Here is a 20,144-nt window from a genome sequence, read left to right on the forward strand (position 1 = left end):
CTCAAAAAACGGACTGAAAGTTACAAGAATATTTAGATTTATTAGTATTATAGGCTGGAAGTCGAAATAATACTTAATATTGACAAAATTTTCAGTATGTATACAACCGACTTAAATCTACAAGACATGGATACAAAAGTTTTGAAATTTTATACGTCATATAGTAAATGGATTTTTCTAGGTTCTCAAAAAAACTCAAGTCGTCTGGTCCTCATATTGAAACCGCTAACCCATTTTAACCCTTTGTTTAATGATTAGAATTTCTTCATTATTAGACTGTAGAAAAATTTCCTATGACCGTAAGGAACACGAGCTGAACGACAATATATTTGTTCTTTTAATAATTTGAAAATCGAAAATTGTGTAGCAGGATTCTTGAAATCTTGCAGTGAAAGACAATTTGCATTTATTGTGCGTCACTTGAATAAGCGATATAAATGTGGGAGGCCTATCCGATTAAGTTGCAGAACCCGGTGTAGCCTGTCATCTCCACAGTTGCAATAATGTAGACCGTGCCGTAGGTACAACGCCGCGCCGATAGAAACCAGCGATTAATATTCTGTCTGCATGTTGACGGCCGATCGATCGGGAATAAATGTCTAAGCAATAGTTATGCGCCTCGGAGTCGCATGAACGCGACATTGACTTTCACGTGGCGACCCCGATCGCATCTCTTTCGTTGCGGAAACGTATACGATCCGTTCGAAAGGAAATCGCCTTCCAAGTATTTCCGCGATCTTTCCGGACGCAATATTTTGCTTTCGATCCAGAAGATAATCTTATATAATACCGTCGGATTTTCTTGAATATTTTCTTCCGTATTTCCAAAAGATACTTCGACAACGGCGATCTGTAAATCATACAAACTCCTCTTGACCCCTTGCCCTGCGATTTTCCTTAAATCTACCACAACAATTAAAATTTTCTAGAAAAACGAAGAAAATTTACATTGTCTGTATTTGTCGAGCTCTCAAAATGATGGGTTCCAAATTTTTTAATATAGGGTTATTGAGGTTGTAAGTTAAGGTGCATTTATAAAGAATTCATTTAGTGTAATTATTTCTATGGACATATAATAAAAATTGCAAAAAAATGGTAGTAAATATTTTTTTGTTATTCTTTTTTTATAAAGTAATGTAAAATAGTCTAGGATATCGATTCCAGAGGAGTACAATTTTATTGCAGTTTAATAGAAATAAACAAAGTACACATTAAGTAAATTTTTCTTTTGATTTCTTTGTCATCATCTGGGTATTAAAAAAAAACAAGAAGTTAATGTAGGTACAAAATAATTGTCGAAGTTTTGCTAAGAGCAGAGTTAGCTAAATTATAAATAAAGTCTGTACACAATTGACTGTTTCAGTGTATTGTTTGGGGTATTGGACAGCGATAAGGCCGAGTACGTAAATTGAAAGAGCGACGGTGAACGTCGGTGGCGTTATTCCAAGTTTCCCGCGTTTCATTCGCTTTTAAGGAGGGAAATCGGGAACGAGGGAGGTAGTTAAACCGAGCAGGCATCGATGTGAAACCGACACATCTTAATTTCCTGTCAAAATATTGACAGCCGAGCGGCCATTAGCATTATGAACGACTGGTACTGGGTCAGTACCGGTTCGCCGGCTTTGCCGGCTGTTTAGTTATTGTTTCCGCCACAGATTATAGGGATGGGGTCTTTATTGCCCTATGGCGGTAATATAGGTATACCCCGGCCACACCGATACACTCCTACGAGCCCACCAATACACCCGGAGGTAGGCTTGTGCAAGCTCGCACCTGTTGGCGCCTGCGATTATGGCCGCAATAACATTCCGTCAAACTGCGAACACGTACCTAGACCTTCTAACCCAACCTAAGCCGCCCCGAACATACCGGAAACCACGTGGCCGGTGCACCCTAACCGCTTTATCCTTTTACTGCTTCTCTTCCAGTGGGACAATCCGCTTGACACTTGACAATAATCCTCCATTCTTTCGCGTTTCTTTCTGAATATTATTTCTAGACTTTTAACACGCATACACGCGGCATTAGAAATCATAATTGGGATCATTATATTTTTTTTTTAATTTTCTAATGAACTGAGACTTTGTTTCTAAGTCTACCTTTATTCGTTCATTTAAAACAACTTTTGTAAATTTTGTAATGTGGTTATCACAGTCTAATTACTTTAGCAATTTTGAATCACTTTTCCAATAAAATAACCAACTCGAAATTTTTCTATCAATCTTTGTAACATTCCCATTTTAAAGATTATAGGTAAATTTTGAAGAGAGTATACATAGTAGAATTTTAAAATAATTTGAGCCACAAAGAACATACCGGAAACCAAGTGGATACTACACCTTAACTGCCCTATGCTTTCCAATTGTTCTTTCAGTGGCACAATTAATTCTAAATTTTCTACCAATTTGTGACGAGTACCTTTCTAATTTTAAATATAATTGGTAAGATTTGAAGAAAATATGGCGCTGGTCTGAACTAATTTGAGCCACTAATACCCACCGGAAGCAGGTGAGTACGTGCTCCCAGCGACTTCAACCCTTGAAACGGTTTTTCTTAATGGACCTCGCTCTTCATTTCGGGTGCCATTTGTAAGTTTTGACGGATATACACGGCATCAGGTGTGCGGATGGAAATTGTGACGGCGCGGGAGGAAGCGAGAGCGATAGTCCCATGTAATTCGGTAGGGACTAATAAAAGGCACCCGTGATATATCTTCGCGGTGCAAGTTTTTTTTTTCAACCGACGTCGGTCGGCAGCGGCCCCGTTTATATTTATTCCGCGTGTTCGCGTGTTTTTGCGGACTTTTTCGGAGCTAATATTGTCCGGCGAAACAAATACGCGAAACGGAAAGGAGAGGAGCCGGGGCTACGATTCATTGATTTTACGTCGCGGCATTATTTATCGTCCAATATATCGGGCTTGTCGATACCATTCGTTGCGTCATGCGCCATAATAACGGTATCTTCTTCAAAAATTGTTCATTGCCGACGACGAAGAGCAGGAGAAAGGGCGGCGTGGACCGGGCCACGGGTTGCTCTCCCGCTTTTAAATTCTTCGGCCACGCTGACGAACGGAACGCGAGGATGATGTATCACGCGGTTTTTTCGGCAACGGGTTAGGTGCTCGCGCGAGAACATCAGAACGGCCCCCTCTACCAATCGGCCGTGACCACGCACACAGTATACCCGCCGACTCTAAATTCGCCGGGTAGGTCCGGGGCCCGATTTAAATTTGCCAAAAGTGGAATTGGCCGCCTGGCGAAACACTATTTCGACGCGAGTTCATTCTACCGGCGAATTCGAGCGAACTCGTCGCGTGAATTGACTTTGCCAAGGCTAGGGGAATTCTCCTAACGTTGGAGACAATTCTAACATCACGGACTGATTTTATACAAATTGTTCAAAAGTTTTATTTTCTTACAGAAAATTTAATTTTCCAGTTTTCAAGAATGGGGCCTATTTCAGAATCATCGAAAAATATGACTTGATTTAGTACCATTCAGCGTTAGGTGCCATTTCTTGTTCCCATAACACCAAACCTACCACTGCCGGCCAAAATGACCAGTTTCAAATTTTGTTTATTACAGTTATTGAAATTATAAAGATGCGTTCATACAAGGAAGACATCTAAAAAGAGCCACACTTTAGCGCAAGCCTACAAGGATGTTCAGATATCTTAAGAGGACAGTGAGAACGAAGGAAACGAATGGAAGGCACGAATTAAAAACGTGCAGAAATTCGGATCGAAACCCCGCGAAACGGGCAGGCCTTCGTGCCCGTTAATCTCCGGATGGCAGGCTCGCGTGGCGGCGGGTACAAATTAGAAGAATGCGACGAATCCGGGCGCGCGGCCCGCGAGATGACCTATCAACCGTCGGAGCACCGTTAATTTCTCGATTAACAAATCTCCACTTATCTCGCGATGCTCGCCGGAGATCCGTGCAATTAAAGGGGTAGGCAAAAGGTGAACGTCGAGGGACAACGAGTGGCGTGGTGCGCGGGGGGGAGGTGGGAGGAGGATAAAAACGAAAGGGAGAAGGAAGGTTGCGCGACGAGGCAGGTCCAGCGCGAGGCGTCTGCGTGAAAACAGGAAAGCCGAACGAGATAAGAGAGTAATTAAATTCGCATACTCCTTGCGCGTCGATAATTCGCGCAGCGACCGGAGAGTCTCCGGTAGCGGCGGGAGAAGGAGTTGAGGCAGAAAGAGAGCCACCGAGAGACAGAGAAAGCCCGAGCGAGAGAGAGAGAGAGAGAGAGAGAGAGAGAGAGAGAGAGAAAGAGAGAGGGAGGGTGCGAGAGAGAAATCGTCGATGGGCGAGGAAGAGGGGAGTGTCGGGTAGTGGAGCGGGTGCGCAGGGTACAGCGACCACGTGGTTGCACCGAGAATCCGAGCATGTGTGCGGAGGAGCGGCCACAAATCACCATTACTCGATGTGTATCGCGACGCTATATAATTATACCTATAACGCCAAGCACCAGGTAATGGCTCAATCCTGCATGTGCATGCGATGATAACCAGGCCTGAAGGTGGGCCACTAGGTGGGGTCTGGCTTGGCCCGCGAGATTCAAACCGGCTGGGCGGGATTGGCCCGCGCTTGATCACGTGGCCGGGTTTACGTCACCGTGGCCATCCTCGTGAGAGCGGGTACGAGGCTGGCGGCGCGCAACGCTGCGAGAAGGACGGAGTACCCTGCCGCGGGTACGCGTGGTAGGGATGCGAAGACAAAGACAGGGGAACCGGCGGCGTTGGCTAGAACGAGGTGGCCGACCGTAGTCGACGAAAGAGGACACCGAGCGCGCCGATTCTCGTAAATAAGGATAGACCAAGGAACGACAAAGACGAAACTGATAGCCGGTAGGAAGAGTAACGAGGTTAAAGAAGACGGTGGGCATGCGAGTGCGAGCGAGATAGAGCGAGAGAGGGAGACGGGCGGGGACAGAGACAACAGGCCTATACCCTACGCCGAGCCCCCTCCCGCCATTAACAACGCCCTTGCATATAAATCCCCGTCTCATCGGTGTACAGGCGGCGGGTAGCCGTGTACGTGTGCGTGGGATCGTTCGTCTCCGTCTTGATCGCGGCGGCCCGGAATCGCGCGATCTCCGTTCACGCTCGGCTCTCCTCTCTCTGTCGGCGGTCCTCTTTGTCGCGCCCACGGGCCGGATTCCCCGCCTTTGCACTGGCCGCAGGACAGCCGGGACGGGGCGCGGAGCCGAGAGGAGCCGAGAGGAGCGTTCGAGGGGCCACGGGGCCGAGAGAGACGGGCTGAGAGAGCGCGAGGGCCAGACCGGAGTGCCGTGGAGCGGGAAAGAGAGGAAACGAGCGGTGCTGGGCGCGAGCGAGACACCCGGGGAATTTCTGGCCGGTTGGACAGGGACGAAAACGCGAACGAGAGAGAGGCGGAGTGCCACCGAGGAGAGAGAGAGAGAACGGAGGCAGCGCCGCGTGGCGGTACGAGGTGGGGACTATCGGGCCGTAAACCATCCGCGGTGAACATTTAACTCACGTATTGCCATCCGACAAGTTTGCTTTGGCCCGCGAGAGAGCGTCACCCGAGCGACCGAGCGTCCGACGTCTCGAAAGCGAGCCTTCCGCGAAACACGCGAGGAGGTGGACACCACCAAGAGCCCTCGACTTCACGTGGCTCTACGTACCCGCGTTATCGTTCCGGAGAGAGCCGCCGATCCTGCGCTGCCGCCTTCTCCTCGGTGTTCACTCCGGTCCAAAATCTTCCGAGATCTCGTGCCAGGCCGTCTTCTCTCCGGCGTCGCTCCGCCGATTTCTCGTTCGAATTTCGCGCGACTTCGGAACCCCCGGTTCGGGATAAATCCGTCGCCTCGGCACCCTTCGATCTATCAGCTTATCCGGCCGCCGTCGTACTCGCGGCGAACCGACACCCCGAGATCACTCGACACCCGCTCGGCGACGTCCCGGAGCCAGCCAGCCGCCACGAGACTTCCGAATGCAGCCGCCGGTTCCGGTCTGATCCACGACCGCTATCATGAGCTACAAGAAACGGGCGCGGACTAGCATTCCGCAGACGGCACTCCGCTTCCGTTGACTCCCTTCGACCTGCCGCTACGGTAAGTGATCGTTCTCAGATACTTATGCGTATCGCGCGGGTACACGATCCCGGACGATCCCGCCGCGAGATCGGCTAACCGTAGAGCCCCAGAGTGATCGAACCAGGCCGCGTACGTGGGTGTCGTCGCGAAAAATAACCCTCCCGCCAAAAACGCTGGCCCAGTGCACATGCTCCGCCATAGGACAGAGTGATGGCTGCTGGCCGGGTGCAGTACCCGCTCGAAAAATCGCCGCACCTGTGATACCTATACTCCTCGTAACCTTCGGAGATGCAAACTCGCTATGCTCGTTGCTGCTCGGCGATACTCCCGCCGCCGGGGCATGGAATGAACGAACGCGTGCACGTGGTGTGTTCGCGTGAACGCACGCCATGAAGCGGTTTCACCCGCGATCAACCCGATAACCACCGCGATATTTCTTTTTTGCTCCCCCTTTTGATCCCGCGTTGCCTCTTTCTCGCGCCCGGGCTTGCGCGGGCGCGCGCGCGCGTTGTATGTATAGATATCAATTACGGGAACGAATCTCGGGGCCCGGGCAGCTTACATCAATTTTCCCTTGTATCTCGGTCTGTCAAACCGGTGTTTTACGGCCGTCGTTAATGAAGAACTATAACCGGCCGGACGTGATACGATTGTAACGCTTCGCGCGCCACGGCATAATAACATCCCGCGATAAATGTTACCCGGGGCTGCTCTCTCTCTCTCTCTCTCTCTCTCTCTCTCTCTCTCGCGAGGTGTGTGTAAGGTACCGACGTTCTTCTCGCGGACTCGGCCCGCGAAACCAGGACTCGTGCCAAATGGTAAATAATCGCGGGCCTAATAGCCGAGAGGGCTCATCTTGCCCGCGCCAACGGACGCTTGTTGGGGCTTAATCTTGCTCGTTTCCTCTTCTTACGGACGCGTTTCTTGTCACCGTCGACGGTGTTACGCGAGATAACGGGGCCCGAGCCTGTTCTCTACCCGCGGACGTTCCTTAAATCACCCAGCCAGAAGAGGGCTGGAACGTGTGTGTCTTCGGCGTGTTTCCAGCGCGTTTTAATACGTTGTTTTGTCACCGGGATCGATCCCGGCCGAGAACCGGCTGCCTTCGATTTTCCCCGGGAAAAGGGGGGGGGAGGGCGAGAGAACCCGGCCCGAAAATAAAGTGAGTTCGGTATCGCGAGGCCCGGGGGGTGAAATAGGTGGTGTGTACCGCACCGACGCCTGACGGGGACCATAAATAAGGATCCGACGGTCGGTGCGGCTGCAGCCGGTGATAAGCGTTCCTTTGCCCCCTCCAAACAACCCTCTTTAGACTTTCTACCTCGTCCTCTTCCCGCTCGAACGCCTCGTAACCCCTTTCGCGGGTCCGTGCGGCAGCCCTTAAGGGTAGAATCAGCGTACCTCTATCGCCAGGCTCGATCCTTTCTTCGGAGTTTGTCTCCGAGCCTCGGAACAACTTCTCCGTATCGATCCATAAAATACACAGGAGCACGTTTCGTTCGATTTTCCCGGTCCCATCGGGGCCCCCATCATCCGAACAATTTTTCGAAAATGTTCTTCGAATGACCGCGCAGCTATTCTCATTTCGGGCCCGCAGCCCGGAGATTGCAACTCGAACAGCACTTGCAACTGGATTAAACTACAGTTCCGAATTAATTCGCCGACCCTGTTAAAATGTATACCGCCCCTTTGCAACTGCGGGAGAGATGATTGCACGACTCTGTCTCTCTCTCTCTCTCTCTCTCTCTCCCCCCGGCCCCCGCCACGTCGCGTGTGTCGGCGTAATTAGTTTGTCAAAGTGACAACGCGATACTTTTTTGCCTCCCCTGACGAAGCCTCGCGCGCGCGTCCCTGCGGTGCGATTCCGGAGCAAGAGGGTCACAGAACCGTTTCATCCCGACAATAAGTTACCGGATCAACCGACCCGCGAATATTCCGCACGGTCCTCGCGAGCGAGAGATCTCGCTGCGAAATCTCCCGCTCGGCGAATTTCTGAGATCGGTTCGCGAAGAAGCGTAAGACGGTAACGCGGTCGGGCAGCCTGTATCGTCGCAAATATCGTATCCGAACAGGGGGTTTGGGAACGCACGAGAGAGATAGCTGCCTGAACGTTTCCCGACCGTGTAACGTATAGGCGTGTAGTCGGGTTCCTTCATCCCCCACGGGCAACACGAAGCGACCATTTCTCATATCAGTTTAGCCGACACTTTCGAGAACTTGCTCGCAGAGCCCCGGGCGTCGCGACGTCACCCGATGCCTCCTGCCCTCTGCCTGTCCCTCTACCCCTTCGTGTACAACACCCTCCAACCCCCTTTACCGACCCATTCGAACGGCACGCAGGGGCTCGAACATTGCGCGCTGGACGAAATTGAAGTTCGATGGCGAATACGCGCAAAAAACAATGCAATTTTCTGTTTCCGATTGTTACTCGCACCTCTGACTTCCGGTCGATGCTAATTTTATTTTGTGCAACGGAGCACAAGTCCCTTGAATCCGTTGTACTACTCTTGGATTATATCCTTTATGTTTCTTGACGTTTTACTGTTTCAAACAGTTAAAACAACATGTCCAGCACACTTTCATTATCCATTCCAGAATCATGTAAAATTGTTTGAAAAATCCAGTAGAGTATTACAATATTATTGCTGGTTCCAATAAATGCTGACGACGTTGGGAGAAGCAGAAATTCTTCTGAATTAAAGTTGGAGAACATAAAAGTACAGCTTCAATCAGCCAGCTCTTATCTCCCGGGGACACTTCGAGTTTCGTTCGCGTTGATTATCCCAAGTTCGTCTGGGACACGCACACTTGTACGCACTTCTTGCTCCTTTTCCCTCCGTTTTCCGTTTCGACCATCGCAACCCCTGAGACTGAGTAGCCGCGGGCAACGCGAGATAAGTGATGCCCGAAACTTAACAAACCCAGGGTGATGAAGGGTCCCGCGACCTCTTGGATCAACTCCGGTTGGAGATTGCGAGCGCTTTATCAGAGAACCACGGTCCTGTTACCGAAGACTGCACCCTCGGCCGCTGATCAACCCCCTTGAACCCTTGTTCCATTGTTCTGGAGTGCAAAGGTTCCAACGATAATCTATCCGAGTTTTCTGGAACCGTATCCCCTAACCTGTATCCTAAATTCAGTTTGACTGTACAGCAATCTTCGGATTGTCTTTTTTATGAAACAATAATTCTGCGTCCGATCTAAAAAACTGTCTCCTCGATTCTACCCCCAGTTTAACTCGGCTGTGTATACGCCGATTATTAAATGAAATGCAAAAATGCAATCGCTTGTACGGCCCGTGCACGGTTCAGCGCGAAAATGCAAATCTCGTTTCGTTTATCGAAGCGTCCGTTAATTCGGAAACCGAGCCCTCTTCGCGGGCTTTTTGACCACGATTGGTGTTATACTTTCCAACCCCCAATGTTCGCGAACGCACCCTCGAATTGAACAGCGCGGAACCGCGACGTATATCGGCGAACGGTGAATCAAGTGTTTTCACAGGTGTTATACGTTATTCAATAAAAAGTAACGGTTTCAAGACATAGTTAAGCCTGATAAATGGCCGGGCAGATAGTATTTTTAAATGGCGGTCGGGGGTTGCGCGGCCGCGCGTTGCTCGCATAAATTCGTCCGATCTTCCAGTCGGCCGCGAGGTATTCGCTTATTCCTATTGAATTCGATAACTCAAACCGGGCCACTGTATATCACGCCGAGCGGACCGGGCGCCCGGTACTTGCACGTGCTCTTAATTATTCCTGTAAATAATTCAAACACACCCCGTTACTCTTCTTTTTTACCACCGCGGAACGATGTGTCTTCATTAAACATCTATTGCTTTGTCGAATATGCTCGGTCCTCTGAAACCTTTCTTCAGAGAAGGGTTGCAACCTCAAGAAGCATCACCAGAGGAGACCGAGACTCTACAAATTTCAATGTTGTGCTGACAGAGATGGAGGAACAGGAAAATTTAAGGCTTCATATATCGGGAATTGTTGGCCTGAATTATTCCAGTAATTAATTCAAACACACCCTGTAACTTTTACCCCGCAATAAGAAAAAGATGGGGATTCAAAGACACGTCACTCGGTTGAGACTGCGACTCTAAAAATTTCAATGTTGTGCCGACAGAGATGGTGGAACAGGAAAGTTTAAGGCTTCATATATCGGAAATTGTTGGCCTGAATTATTCCAGTAATTAATTCAAACACACCCTGTAACTTTTACCCCCCAACAAGAAAAAGATGGGGATTCAAAGACACGTCACTCGGTTGAGACTGCGAGTCTAAAAATTTCAATGTTGTGCTGACAGAGATGGTGGAACAGGAAAGTTTGAGGCTTCATATATCTGGAATTGTTGGCCTTAATTATTCCAGTAATTAATTCAAACACACCCTGTAACTTTTACCCCCCAACAAGAAAAAGATGGGGATTCAAAGACACGTCACTAGATGAGACTGCGACTCTAAAAATTTCAATGTTGTGCTGACAGAGATGGAGGAACAGGAAAGTTTGAGGCTTCATATATCGGGAATTGTTGGCCTTAATTATTCCAGTAATTAATTCAAACACACCCTGTAACTTTTATCCCGCAACAAGAAAAAGATGGGGACTCAAAAACACATCACTAGATGAGACTGCAACTCCAAAAATTCTAATGTTATTGTGCAGACAAAGGTTGAGGGAATGGGAGAATTGAAGACTTCATGTGTATCGTCAATCGTTTCGTTTAATTGCGCGAGTAATTTAAGCATACCGATAACTCATCCCACAACAGACAAATGTGTTGACTCAAAGAAACACAGATCTCAAATTTTGTGATTTTCGACCAGACAGAGATCAAGATAAAGCTTGATATACCGCGAATAAGTTTGTCTTAATCATTCCAAACATACATTTTCATTAAATGTCTACAACTTCTACGATTTTCTCAGACCTTCTCCAGAAAACGCTGTTGTGGCTCGAAATTCCAAGATTCTCTAGCAGATAGAGACTGCAAAATAGAGAACATCGAGGCTCCATCCATCACCTGTCTTAATTATTCCCGTAAATAATTCCGCCACGCCTCGTAGCTGCTCTTTTTCTTGAAAAAAGGATAGCAACTTAGGCAGACATCGGCGTCCGAGCCCCCGGCTTAAAATTCTGTGGTTCAGGACCAGATAGGGATTGCGGGCCGGGAAAATTTAACGATTCATACATCGTGGATTGTTTGTCGCGCACGTTTATCCTCGAAATGTTACATAGTGTCGCCGCACGGCTGAAAATCTCACGTTGTAACGACGCGTCCAATGCTCTCGGCAGTTATGGCTGCCGTCGGATCGCAGCACGTGCGGCTCGCGTCGCAGAAGCGTAACCGCCTCCTCTTCGAGAGAGAGCCAGGAAATCGCGGCAACGGTAGCTCCCGGACCATGTTCTTCCGCGGCGCTGGCGATATTTCAATTTTATTGCGCCCGGCTAAATATACTTTTGAATATTTTGTTTGCGGCGCCGATAAACGTAACGCGCGGGCCGGCCGCATAGCTCGGTTGACAAGCAGTCTCCAGGCTCTTTACCGGTTGATATAATTTCAGGCAAGAAATATATGCTCGTCGGTGCTCGCCAGCCCGGTTACATAAAGTAAGTAAATTAATGATCGGGTGGTTAAACTGCGAATGTATCACGCGAGAGAGCGGCCGCCCGCGACAGAGAGAGAGAGAGAGAGAGAGAGAGAGAGAGAGCACGCGCTCTCTCGCGCGAGAGAGCAGATATTTCGGATTAATGGCCGGCCTATTAATTTCCAAAGCAGTTTTCAACTCCTCGGCCGGTATCTACGATATTTTTCAGCGGTTCGTTGCGGATCGGATGGGCCCATGTACTGTACAGGGATCCTAAGTTGCTGAGCATAAACTGAACGGAGGCAAGCAGTTGCACACCAACGTCGTTTCATATCCAAAACATAGATATCCAACTTGAATAACCCTAGATCTTCCGAAACCCAATGATTTCACCCTTGACTCACTTGTCCACAAACTCTGAATCATCCTCGACTTCTTGTCGAGGTTCTTGCCTCATCATACTCGAACCTTACCGTAGATATTCTCAAACTCTGTCCTCACTGTACTAGCCCTTACAATTCCTAAAACACCACCACTCAAGTGTAGAACCTATATAGTCGCAATAATATTCGAACACTCGTAAAAACATAATAACTTTTTCAATATTGGACCACACGACTTGGATTTTATTTTAGAAGTTAGAATGATTAGTTTACTACGTAACATGGATATTAAATTTTTTCAAAATTGCAATTGGGGAATACCCAAAAGAAAATATCTGAAATTTCCAGGAAGTCTAAACAGATTTGTGAAAATGTCAGGTACCAATGTGCTCAGAATTAAAAAAGAAGATCAATGCTATGTAAAAAATTTGTAAAGGGATTTAATAAATCGGTTTTAATAAAAATGTTGTGATAAAACAATTTATTCTATTTTTCCAACCATTTTTCTTACGTTGGACCCTTTTGTGGTCGTTTGAGGGTTAAATTAGTCAATAAATCTATTTCTTTGGATGCACAGTGTGATCGGTAATTGGTGGTACAACCACCAAAAAGAAAAAGAAATAATTTGAAGTAGTTATATACATAATTGCGGTGGAAACAGTGTTAATATTCTGTAGAAGCAACTTACGATCGGTGAGGGTGACGTCCGGTTCCGAAAATCGCTGAAATATTGGACAATCGTGTTCCGCTCTCGGCGCGAGCCGGCCGCAATTAGGTGGGAATTATTCCTTCCGGTGTTGAAAGTATCCGTCTTCGCGGGGACGGCGATTTACAGTGCGCGGGGTCCGGTTAATAATTGAAACGCCTTCGCGTTTCTGCGATCGGCCGTCTCGCAATTTCGCGCGGCCGCGGAAGGCCCCGTTCGGCTCGAATAAATCCCGAATTAGGGGACATAAATCGGCGTGCTCCGCTCAAAAACTGCAACCGGCGAGTAAACACGGTCTTCGGGCGGGAGTTTAGCAACAACGATTCCTCGGCCGGGCCCCCGGAACATTCCTCTCGCCTCCACCCTGAAATCGCGCGGCGGCTCCCCGCATTCTTCACGGATCAACCGAAAACCGTGTCGCCTACGAGTGACCTTAGCCATAGCGGTGAGAAAGAGAGAGATAGAGAGACAGACGAGAAGGAAAAAAATATTCAAATCGGTTCGTTTGAAAGTACAATGGATTCCTTTGTGACCCGGAGAGGCGCGCGGGACAGAGGACGACGCACAACTGTGCTGAAGTTAGGGGAGGGAGCATCAAGGGTACCGTCCGCTCGGGGGGTAGCTACGAGGGTGTGAAAATGTTTTTGGAGCAAGGTCGGCCGCAATTGCGTCACCTGTACACCCTGCTCTTTCTCCGTTTCTCGCTCTCCTTCGCTCTCTTGTCCTACCTGGCGAGTTAATGCACGGAAACGACCTTAACCACGACCGTTCCCATAAATTCGAGCAGTCGTAAAGAGACGAAACAGGCACAGAAGAAAAAAAAACCGTCAAAATGAGCTAGCCACTTACCGGCCGTAACGGTACAACGATTCGACCTTTCTGCTGGCGAAGGTCACTGCTCCGACGTTTCCAGAAGCGTGCTTGTCCAGGGACAACCTTGTTCCCAGGACACTCGCGGTGCTCTCGCGATCACGATTTCGGCGGTCGCGACCGGTCGCGAGACCTTACCATCGTCCATTCTGTAAAGAAACGTTGACAAAAGTTCCTTTTGCTAGAAACAGTCGAGACTTCACTCTACGGTCCTCGACTGCCGAGTAGAAGTTGCAGAAATGCTATGAAAAAATTCTTAAACCTTATGAATACATAAGAAGGGGAACTTTTCAAATTAATTCTCTTGTAGTGGTTTCAATTTAACTTCATCAACGTTGTCTTCTAATATTTTTCGGAAGAAAAAGTTCTTGTTGCTGGGAAGAGCATTGACAGTATTCTACAACCTTCAATTGTTAAGTTCGAGTTGCAGAAATGCTATGACAAAAATTCTTAATCTTTATGAATACACAATAAGGGAAACTTATCAAATTAATTCTCTTGTAGTGGTTTAAATTTAATTTCATCAACGTTGTCTTCTAATACTCTTTGGAAGAAAAAGTCGTTGTTGCTGGGAAGAGTATTAACATTATTCTACAACCCTCAATTGTTAAGTTCAAGTTGCAGAAATGCTATGAGAAAATTCAACAATCAATGATTGTCCACATCGATCGTCATTGATCTCGTTGTAAGGGTTGAAATTTATCAATACTATCTTCCGCTCGGAAAAGTCAAAACTTACCAATCAGGTAAAAGTGAGTATTAAATCGTCGCCAATTTCGAAGTCCACCGAAGAATTAACTACTGAAACGAATTTTGAGCATACAGACAACATCCTTAGCCCTCCGGAGAGTGCCCACAGGTCCGGTAACGAAAATCCCGAATTGCCGAAGCACATCGTACCCTATCCTCTTCAGTGATACCGAATCGAGGCTCTCACCCTATTCGCGAGCGTGATTCGGCGTCTGGGATTTGACGGACGTCGAACGAAAGGGATTACCGTGTGCAGCGCCAGGGATTATTCGGAAAAGCTTAGCGTCCAGTTTCGAGATAACTCGTAAATCACGGGTGGCAGCGGGGTCCGGGCGGATCGGAAACCGGGCGACGTTTACGCTAAAACGATTAAGTGTACGTCTCGCGTCGATGATTTACCGACGCGAAACGGACGGGAAGAAAACGACGACACCAAGAGCAAAACGAGATGGAGCAAAGACCGATACCGGACGAGGACGAGTTCGGGTTCGAGTTCGAGAATGGGGTACAGCAGAAATGCAGAGGACGAGGGGGTGTGTACGAAGAGGGTAGCGTTTGGGAAACGAGAGAGAAAGAGAGAGAGAAAGAGTGCCGCGAGTAGGTATCGCTTAGCCGTGATCGATTAATGAATTCGACTCGGACCGGATAAGACACGAAGAAACCACTCTCATTTGTAAGTTGAATTATGACAACGGTCACGGGGCCCCCTCGTTCGTTAAGAGCATTATTTATAAATTCAACGTTAAACGTTGTGGAGGGGGAAAGAGAGGTAGAGAGAGAGAGAGAGAGGATATGAAAAGTCCTGGTCCTCCTCGGGTGGAGACCAGAAGAACACGGCCCAGGACGATAATGGACGGTCAACAACGAAGAACCGGCGATTCCGTTGTTGGTCCGTCGTTTGATTTATAAGTTCAACCCGGGGACGGACGGACAATATTTTTGTTTGAATGCTCGTTTTATCCGAAACCGTACGTGCCCGGACTGCCGGATGGGGCGCGAGCTGGACATAGGTGGCTGATGATGTCACTACCTTCGCCAGCGTGGCGAAACGAACGAGAACGAGACGAAGAAACACCGGAGGAGGGAACACCGTACGAGGCACCGGACATCGGGCTACACGGTGCCTAGTTTAAGCCCCGGGGTTGTCGCGATGGCACACAGAGATTACATCGTACATCGCGGAATATACTCAAGGTGTCGCCGACGATTCTTAGCTACACGAAGATTCTTAATAGCTCCAGAGCCACGTATATGACTCTAGCCGCGACGCTACACGCCGCGCGTTCTCCATCGCGCCTCCTCCGTCCACCATCTTTTTTCTCTCCCGCGAAAAGTAGATCTCTGATTGCGGTCCGGAATACAGCAGGTGCAGGGGACGCGTTGAAACTACTTGTTGGAGGACGTTTTGTATGCTCTTCTCAAGGTTTGATTTTCTCGAAAATTTTTGCTGACATGCTTTTGAGGTACGGCGGAATTATTCAAAATAAAAGACAACTGTGTAGTGTTTGGGAATTGAAGGATTATTGTTGTAATAGTAATAATTAGACTGCGGATCTTTATGCGAAATAAAAATGGACCGCATCAGTCTCTTCTTTAACAACTTCAAAAAGCTGAAAACAATACTTTGAAATTTTTTCAATCTTTGTACTCATCCGAATTGTATCTATTCATTTTTGCTATACCGTGAATTCTCGATATATGTCAACGATACGGGTCTTGCCAGCGTCTTGTATCGTCCAGGACACATGCCCGAGTCGTGTTATGTTTACTCCCCTCGGCGTTCGAGGCCTCTCGAGCTTCGTAGCCCCTTACGGGGTATACCCTGCGGTAGTAGGGACAATTCTGCGACTTTTATTATCTAGGCCTTGACGACATATATAGAGAAATCACTACAAATGCATAAAATCCGCAGCCTAGTGCCCCCCTATTTTTGAAAGAATGCTTACCGTAAGAATTGAAAGAAAGAAATTGTTCGTCCAGCTAATAAATCCAACAACGACAAAGTCAGCGAGAATGGTCGATCTCGAGCTAATGAATCACTAATGTGGCTCTGTTAATACACTTCCAAGTGGTTTCTTCTAGGCGGAGAATGCAGATAAGTTTTTTCAAAGCTGGAAATATAAAAAGCAATATTAATTACGTACACGTCTTGATGTTGCTGCACGCAATCCCGCCGACTTTAGAAACAGTATTATCTCCTAGGTGCGCTTAATTGCGTTAGTTACCGTCGGCTGTATTCTTCGCCGGCTTATCTGCCGGCGACTGAAAAATCGTTCTCCGCTCGACTGTGATTGATGGCAGCGACGAGTGGGTGGATGTTCAGATTGAATAAGAGGATAACAAATTACGTCAGCGTGTAGGTACAATTCACAATTTAAGAAACAAAGAGCCCACAATACAATGTAATCGTCGACAATGCCGAAAGAGAATTCTATAGAAAAAAAAAGAAAGAAAACAGGGGATGCTGCGAAAAAAAAAAAGAAAAAAAAATACGTATCGCATGGTTGATACGATTCGCAACAAACTCGCGAACATAGCAACGACTGGCTTGCGCAACGCTAAACATCTGTTCCGGCAATTCGGCCGGGTATCGTAGTGTTCGCATTAATTGATACCGCGGGAAACAGAGCGTGTCCGATTAATTGCGCGCCGTTGCGAAAAGTAATGTATCTTTTTCATATATATTGAAAAAAAGGGAGCACTAAAGAAAAACAGACGAAGAGAGATAACAGCGAGCGTGCCAGTCCCAAATATCAACAGAGAACGCGCGCCGTAGAACCGTGCAGATAGGATCGCTACCGATTAACGCGAGCAATTAAAGCGCGCATCGCTCAGCGCGGATACACGATAAATTACCGAGATGTAGACAAAACAATTTGTTGGGCATTAATAATTAGCGGTTCGTTAGCGGCCGCCGAGGGATCCTCGCCGATTAGGGAAACTTCTGCTGGCCAGAAGAGACCGGGAGCCGTGGTTGCTTCGCGCTCGTTTTGAAAGCCGAATTGCGCAACGGAACGCTGCCTCTAATTAGAATTGTTCCATTGATAGCGTCCACGCAGGGAGCAAGTGCTGAACGAGCACGTGGCCCGTGCAGAAAGGCGTTATCGGCGACCTGCGTCGTGCTGCCATGCAAAATATTGCGTTTTGCATACGGCTTTCGTTGCGCAGGACGATGGGACACTCGTCTGATTAACATGAGACCACCGAAACACCTGTACGCCATCGATTCCACCTCTCTTTCTCTCGCTCTCCCCCTCTCTGTCGCGAATAATTATTCCACCGAGCTCGAGCTAAGATGCTCGATAAACAGTCTACTCCTGGCCCCACTTGTCTCTTCGATAGCGGATGCTCGGCCAATTTCGTTTTAATTTAATTTCTATTAACTGGAATATTTATCGCACCCGCGACTTGTTTCTCTGCGGGCAGCTGGTGATCCTTTCAAGTTAACACTTATTCCCCCAGCAAATAATTATATTTTAGATAGGACGGAGAGTCCTGTTTTAGTGTCTCAGCATGTCTCAGAAAAATGTGAGAATGAAAAGAGTGCATTGTAGACTAATTTACTCAGTAACTATTTTTTAAACAAAGTACAGGCTCCTCTAAAATCTATTTTGGTTTCTCGGCATGTCTCAGAAAAATGTGAGAATGAAAAGAGTGCATTGTAGACTAATTTACTCAGTAACTATTTTTTAAACAAAGTACAGGCTCCTCTAAAATCTATTTTGGTTTCTCGGCATGTCTCAGAAAAATGTGAGAATGAAAAGAGTGCATTGTAGACTAATTTACTCAGTAACTATTTTTTAAACAAAGTACAGGCTCCTCTAAAATCTATTTTGGTTTCTCGGCATGTCTCAGAAAAATGTGAGAATGAAAAGAGTGCATTGTAGACTAATTTACTCAGTAACTATTTTTTAAACAAAGTACAGGCTCCTCTAAAATCTATTTTGGTTTCTCGGCATGTCTCAGAAAAATGTGAGAATGAAAAGAGTGCATTGTAGACTAATTTACTCAGTAACTATTTTTTAAACAAAGTACAGGCTCCTCTAAAATCTATTTTGGTTTCTCGGCATGTCTCAGAAAAATGTGAGAATGAAAAGAGTGCATTGTAGACTAATTTACTCAGTAACTATTTTTTAAACAAAGTACAGGCTCCTCTAAAATCTATTTTGGTTTCTCGGCATGTCTCAGAAAAATGTGAGAATGAAAAGAGTGCATTGTAGACTAATTTACTCGGTAACTATTTTTTAAACAAAGTACAGGCTCCTCTAAAATCTATTTTGGTTTCTCGGCATGTCTCAGAATGCACACGCAGAAAGGCAGGATAAATGAATTACTGAACGAATGTGCCCGTATCTGGCAGCAAATTGCAACATTCCTGGAAACACGCACCAAATGCACAAAAGCGATGGTATCATAATAAAGTATATAGATATGAGTTCGTAACGAAGAAATGAAAATTAGACCCACCCTCGTCGCTCGTTACCTTGTGGATCGGAGTTGATGATATGTAACGAGAACATACTGTTGTGCCGGTTGACGGACCATCAGGCTGGAAAGTTCAAGGAAGATTTATTCGATCGGATCTGTCTGAAGTATCCCAGCACTCGAAGTATTCAAGTAGCTCGATAAGATTGATATTTTAACCGAGTACTTATTCATCCGCGTGCGATACTGTTGCGGGGCAACTCGAGAAACTCGAGTGTTTCGAGATTGAAGCTTGGATAAAGTACGTTTTGCGTGGCGGAAGCACTTGGTCACTGGAGAATCTTGAAATTTTAGCCGGGCGCTCAATCATTCGAGCGACACCGCGGTGGTGGTTAATAAAAGTTCCCGTAAAGTGATATTCTAGCTGCGCTCGCGATTTCAAATTTCAGCTGAACACTAATTAATGCTCGATCGCATCGGTGATCGTTTACGGTTCACAGGGCTCGGGCAACTTCCTTTCGCAGTTTCAAAATTAATATTGTTAACGCAATCTACTATTTGTTAATGAAAAACAGATTTCGATAGTAGCTATAATAATTTGAGATTTTTAATTTTCTATATAATACCCCCAAACTTATTTTTTATTACCAGGGTAAATAAGGGGAAAATAATTTTTATAATTTGACACTGCACTCAAAAATTGATACTCTCCGTTTTGGAGAGAATTCAGTGCACAGATCTGGGTGTTCGCGAATTCACTATCTTTGGCCCCAAATAAATTTTTTATTTCCACGATAAATAGTGGGAAAATAATTTGTATAAATTGATACTGTCAGTTGTGGGAAAAACTAAGTGCACAAACCTGGGTCTTCGTGAATTCACCTATTTTTGGCCCCAAATTTATTTTCCATTGCCAGGATAAATAGGGGGGAAAGAATTTTTATAAATTGATACTATCAGCTATGGAGAGAACTAAGTGCCGGGTCTTCGTGAATTCAAGTATCTTTAGCAGAACTGTGATTGAAATAAGATATAGGGAAAGGAGATTCGGGAGGAATTTGCACACTGATCGCGCAACGATCGTCCGTATACGAGATTTCCATCCCTTTCCCGGGGTTCGATATTTCCTTAACGAGCAATTAATGGCCGGTTTCGAACGACCACTTCATATTCGACGTCCATTGAGTCATAAAACCCGATAATGATCGTTAAACCACACGATCTTGTACCGGCTCACGCGGACTGGCTCAGGGACTTGTGGCTCGCGGGATCATTTTTCTCCATTAGGAGACCGGGTAAATTATGCGGCCCCTATTACAGAGTGATAAGGGGAAAAAGGGACGGGGAACGATCG

The 20,144-nt window shown here is 46.8% G+C and overlaps 1 protein-coding gene across 1 annotated transcript in view; it reads left to right on the forward strand.

Annotated features, from left to right (window-relative positions):
• The first annotated feature begins 5,524 nt into the window (after positions 1-5,524).
• The window catches only part of Antp (homeotic protein antennapedia), a 210,054-nt gene continuing 195,434 nt past the window's right edge, over positions 5,525-20,144 (forward strand). Inside the window, exon 1 of the mRNA XM_076786430.1 lies at positions 5,525-6,083. The gene's annotated coding sequence lies outside the window, so the exon portion shown is untranslated. The remainder of the gene's footprint in view (positions 6,084-20,144) is intronic.

Source organism: Halictus rubicundus, chromosome 4 (genome assembly GCF_050948215.1).
Source record: "Halictus rubicundus isolate RS-2024b chromosome 4, iyHalRubi1_principal, whole genome shotgun sequence".
In the NCBI taxonomy this organism is placed as follows: domain Eukaryota; kingdom Metazoa; phylum Arthropoda; class Insecta; order Hymenoptera; family Halictidae; genus Halictus; species Halictus rubicundus.